A 6,000-nucleotide genomic window follows, 5' to 3' on the forward strand; every position below is an offset into this window, starting at 1 on the left:
TGGAAAATTCCATCGTTCCTGTTGGAAAATCCTTGGTTGGATTCTCCCCTATCTTCAGTAGGAATCTTTCTTATTGTAAATACTTATTCATATTGAAATTATCTGAGATGTTCTATTCGTGGGAGAGGGTCACTGCATCTCCCCCTACTCAATGAGTTTTAGGGGAAACTAGAAGAGTTTCCTCTAAAATTGGTCTGTGAGGTTGTTTTTATATATAACTGATTGTATATTATTTCAATTTTTGTGTGTTCTTCATTTGCTATGATATCTGTATTTATTTATATCAACTCCCTCAATTCTGAAATTCCGCAATTCCAAATGAAAAATAAATTTATCATATCTCCATAAAATTTTCCAAAACGCCTTATCGATAAACACTTGTGCTTTTACAGCTACAATAAAAATAGTTTTCTTTTCTTTTCAAATTTCTTCGTATAATACGTTTATTAATACTCCTCTATTTACTCTTTTAATTCATTCATCATATATTTGAAGGGTGTGTATACCTCTTCCATTAATTTTCTTCGCATTTATAGCGCTATTTCGTTTCATTCATATGTTTGATAATATAATTTCAACCCACATTTTAGTTACTCATGAACTTTTAAGTAAGTATTGGGACATACATGCCGTTACAGGAAAGAATTCCTGGTTTTCCAGCCCTTCGGTACATTCAAAAGCTATGATTGCGATTAATGGACACATTTTTGTTAAATTGGCTGTAGACATATATGGCTCAATCTTTTACTTTTTTTTTTAAATTCCACTTCGAAGTGTGTTTATTAAATTTGAAATCACACCTGTTTAAATCTCGATAAGTCCATTTCCCCAGATTGCCCTGTTCATACTTTTAAAGTATGGGATTACCAAGTCAAAAAGGTTTTGGTCGCACTAAATTTCCGGCAGTCTTACGACCTATCTAATAACTTCCTTTCCTCGAAACTCCGCTCAGCGTTGAACGGAAGACACTTTAGCCACCATTAGATTAACTTACTTGCGCAGTGGCATTTAATTTAGGAATTACCTTTTCTTGTTTTGGTAAGCACTTTTTCGGTTCAACGTCACATTCTTTTTACTCTTTCGATCTCTTCATTTGCTTTAGCTTCGATCTCACATGCACCAACATGGGTCACAAAAAATAATTCTTGATAGCACAAAATTTCGTCCCTTCTGGCAGCAGCGGAACGCCAAAATACACAACAGCAGCAGTCAAAATTGAAACACTTCTATGGGTGGGCTGCTGTCCCCACATGGACAGCATCCCACCGCTGTCACCAAATGTAACGCCCGAGCGGTCTGGGGCACTTTTCTTTTTTGTTCTATCGAGAGAAACAACTGTTCTTCTCGATGTTCAACTATCAACTGATTTTTTTTTTCTCTAATCCTCGATCCCTCTGTGAGGATGTACAGAACTCTAAAAACGTTAGAACTAACTTACTGGCTACCTGCTATGTGTAGGGAATTTTCAACTTGCACAGTATGGAAAATTCCATCGTTCCTGTTGGAAAATCATTGGTTGGATTCTCCCCTATCTTCAGTAGGAATCTTTCTTATTGTAAATACTTATTCATATTGAAATTATCTGAGATGTTCTATTCGTGGGAGAGGGTCACTGCAATTTGAATGGCAGCCTCCCCTTAGAGAGGGGGAGGAGTGTCGAACCACCATAGAAACGTTTCGTGCCCCCTAAAACCTTCACATGCCTAATTTGGCTCCATTTACTTGAATAGTCTTCGAGTTATACAGAAATTTGTGTTTCATTTGTATGGCAGCCCCCCCCCACATCCCTTCTCCTCCCTTAGAGAAGGTGGAAGAGTTTCTAATCACCATAGAAACATTTATTGCACCCTAAAACCTCCACATGCCACCTTTGGTTTCGTTTGCTTGATTAATTCCCGAGTAATGCTGAAATTTGTGATTCATTTGTATGGTAGCCCCCCATTAGAGAGGGGGAGGAGTGACTAACTACCATAAAAACATTTATTGCATCCTAAAACCTTCACATGCAAAATTTAGTTTCGTTTGCTTGATTAATTCCCGAGTAATGCAGAAATTTGTGTTTCTTTCATTTCTTTCAATTTTCATGTCGATCGGTTCAGTAGTTTCCGAGTCCATAAGAATCAGACAGACAGACAGACAGACAGAAATCTATTTTTATATATATAGATGAATTGCATCTCAATTGCATCTCTCTATCACATAAACCTCTAAAAAATAAAATTTTTTATATTTTACTACTTTAAAAAAAAATCGGGAAACGCAAGAAAAAACGTTTTAAATCGCATTTTGTTTTTCAAACGATCGCTATTTTGTCAAAAAAGATGTTTTTGACTTGTCCGAGGTTCATGCGATAGCTAAAGATGCCGATTCAGAATCTGTTCGATTTTTTTTTGTTACAGATAACAGTGTTTCAGATAACAGTCAGATAACAGCTGGAATCGTGTACGCCATGCCACAACTTTTTTTTGAACTCCCTCACTTCATCAGCTCTTGACTATTCTAGTTATGAATATTTTTTCTCCGTTAAATTTTTGTTTAATTGTTGAAAGATAGATGAACCAATAATGACATAATGGATAGTAAAAATATCATTTGTTTTATTTTTGCGGGGCTCGAAAAACATCAAGTAATTATTTTCATTAAAAATATAACGATTTGAAACAGTCTTTAGGCATATTAATCTGATAGAGTGTCTTACTTTCACGTCAAATTCAAGCTTTAAAAAATATCGATAGCCGCGGTTTGCTTCGGATTAGATAGATCAGTTATTTTCAACCGGTGGGGAATTCCCCCCTAGTGGGGAATTGGGTCATTGAAAGGGGGGAATTGTGCAAGGGAATATTGCACATTTACTACGCTTTGAAGATGAGAATGATTAGCAAAAATTGCCACATAAACATTATTAGATACGCTAAAATTTGCGATCCTCGGCAAACATTTCCAAATCTGAAATGTTATGTTTAATTGAACAACTTCCCAATGTTTGAAAGGCTTACGTCAGTGAATGATGATAGAACAGACGACAAAACAGCCATAAAAAACAAAATTGTACAGCATTTGTCAAGACTTTTTACAACAAATACTACATATTTTTTCACAAAATATATTTTTTTTACATATTTTTTTACAAAATACAAAATACTACTGGGATTAAGTTTCGTAAAATCAGCGTCTGTTTGCCGCAACAAACGAATTTTACCTTAATTAACATCTTAGCCAATGATTTAAGTTAACCCATAACATTTGTGATAATCAACAATGTCTTCAAAACTGTAGGTGAACTATAGGAAAAATAATCAAAACTATCAAAAATGTTAATATTAACACAGTGAACCCCAAATTGCTTTTTATTACGTTTCCGTTCAGCCCACAACGACAGCATTTGCACAATTGAAGTGTCAATCCCAAAGATATTTATTGCCTAAAAAGAAAACAGTCAGAAATTCAACTACAGCCGACACGGGGCCCAACGTGTTAAAGTTGGATGAAAGACAACTGCAATTACATTTCACTGCATTTTTGAACTATTTATCATGAGAAAGATAAGTTACACATTCTGTTCAAAGTAGAGTGACTTATGCAAAATACTAAACAGAGTTGAAACAAAATTTGAAGGATTATAATGACTGCTGATAATTCGCGATTCTTTCAATATGACTGGGAATCCGAGCACCCAAGTGAAGCAATAAGAGGTGCAACATCAACCAACCAAGAGACATTTGTACCAGTGCAACAAACAATCTGTGATTTCATTCTCTGAGAACTCTTACTGACTCACTCCAACTCGCTATAAATTGGTTACGAACCATTAATTACGTACTTATTGACACCGGGACACATTACTAAGCTTTCAGTCTTCACAAATAAGTCCTTCGAGTGAAAGAAAAACAAAAACTCGCCCAACAACGTGATTATTGGGCGCTGCAACAAGCTGCATGTCTCGGCACGCATGAGCGCGAGATAAGATCATAATGTTCCATCCTTCGGCGAGCGACATCCTTGGAGATGTTGGTGATTTCGGTATGGAACAAAAACCCGAGACCCCAATAAATTACACGCTATACGTTTTCATGCTCGTGCTGCTCGCGCGGTGAAGTTCAAATAATCGCTCTGAATTATGTGTGAAAGATGAATCTTTGCTGTCGAACATGTAACCTTCGAACAGAACTTCCGTCTGATACTCTCTAAGCTATCAACATTTGCAACAGAAATCAGACTTTCCAATTGCAATAAGAGTTGCAATCAATTCAGCATCCCTTTTTACAGCGAGCTATGAGAAGTTGAGCTCGGCAGCGGAAATCCCCCATCCATTTTCATTGCTAACGATCTTACTAAACAGTTGGGTGCTTAGTTCTGGCACATCGAACACACACAGCAGCATTCATCCTTCCCGCCTATTTTACTTGGGTCCGGAATCGGGACGAGGACTCCTGCAGCTTGCAGTGTGGGCGCACACTAGGAGCGCACTGTGTTCACAGCTTACAGTCGTGTGTCCTTGTTGCGTCGTTAAACTTTTCTCCTCAGCTTAATGCGAACGGTGGCGGCGTGGCCCTGGCAAATCACGCACAATACGAAACTGGATCGAACATCGCCATTTGTTGTCACAACCAGTCACTGGTCCTTGGCTTGACAATAACAATTTCTTCATCTTCGTATACCAATTTATCGAACAAAAAGCTACACTTTCGCATCAAAAAGGACATTTCAACCTGCGGAAGTTGCACCAACTTTTATGACACCGGTGTGGCCTAGGTCCGGAATAAACTTCCTTCGCCCGTTATTAGTTAGTTACCAGACGACTATAGTGACACGAATGAGCATTTCCAACGGGAATAATGACATTCTGTGACAGCACGATGGCGGAAAAGTTTCGGAGATTAAGCTGGAGTTGATCTTCTTAGTTGTATGACGGTTGGCAGGATTAGCGGTAATACCTGGTTTGGGTTTGTTGTTAGTGACAGCTTGTCAATATGTGCTCGGAAGTGATGTTCTTCCGAGTGCGGCCATTTTCGAAATTAATGAACAAAGTTAAATGAGCAATAAAGGCAGCGATGTCATTAACAGTACTTACTACTTTTTCACCATGTACTTTCCTTCCGTCTGTCTAAGCGTGAGAGCTTACCTGCGGAAATATAAGGAGAAGAAGAACTTTTTTATGGAAATTTATAAAGTGATTCATGCAGAGATACATTCACAATAACAAATTGAATTTTGAATGACTTTTATTATCATGCGAAAGAGCCTTATTTTACTTTTTTTTGTTTTCACAAAATTATCATCCAATTTTGCAGCACATTATTTCGTCGTTGTCATTCAATCGTGGAGATATCGATATTCTAAATTTGAAACACAGCACTTAAGCTTCCCTTATTCGCAGTCTTTATTTATTACTCTTCACCGAACTGCAGAGCACAATAATCATATAAGCATTGAATGTTTTGCTCAGCTCAGGTGAATATGGTACTACCCAACGATTTCACGATTCGATCGAAATCAACTTTTGCATTCTGAATCTGTTCGACTCAAATTCAATCGTTCTAAAGGGTGTGTCACATCAAATCGCATCACGGAAAAAACGCTGTAGAAATTTAATTTTTAGGAATTATATCTTCAGCTTTCGCTTATAATCAGATAAGAGTGTATAGATCACGTTGGCATGCTTCACTGTAAATTTTCGTAAATTTGGAAAAATGTCGTCGAACGAAAAAGAGCGTCGTGAATTAATCCTGTGCACTCATTTCGAGAATCCGGAGTTGTCACATCGGGACATCGGTAAGATGCTTGGAATCGTCCAATCCACGGTCAGCAGAGTACTAAAACGATACTTCGAGAACCTAACCATCGACCGGAAGGTGAAGAACGGCAAAAATGGATGCTCCGTCAGTGAAAAAGATCACAAGCGCGTAGTTAAGCAGTTTAGACGTGATCCGAGAAGTTCGGTCCGGGATGTCGCCAATAAGCTGAATTTGTCAAGTTCATTCGTCCACCAGCGGACAGCAA

The 6,000-nt window shown here is 37.8% G+C and overlaps 1 protein-coding gene across 3 annotated transcripts in view; it reads right to left on the bottom strand.

Moving 5' to 3' along the window:
* LOC129770491 (ecdysone receptor) overlaps window positions 1-6,000 on the bottom strand; it is a 680,728-nt gene that overhangs the window by 610,158 nt on the left and 64,570 nt on the right. Inside the window, exon 2 of one of the 3 annotated variants that reach the window (XM_055773359.1) lies at window positions 5,072-5,122. The exons of the other annotated variants lie outside the window; for them this stretch is intronic. The gene's annotated coding sequence lies outside the window, so the exon portion shown is untranslated. The remainder of the gene's footprint in view (window positions 1-5,071; window positions 5,123-6,000) is intronic. 3 annotated transcript variants of the gene reach the window in all.

The sequence above is a fragment of the Toxorhynchites rutilus genome, chromosome 2 (genome assembly GCF_029784135.1).
Source record: "Toxorhynchites rutilus septentrionalis strain SRP chromosome 2, ASM2978413v1, whole genome shotgun sequence".
NCBI classification, from domain to species: Eukaryota; Metazoa; Arthropoda; class Insecta; order Diptera; family Culicidae; genus Toxorhynchites; species Toxorhynchites rutilus.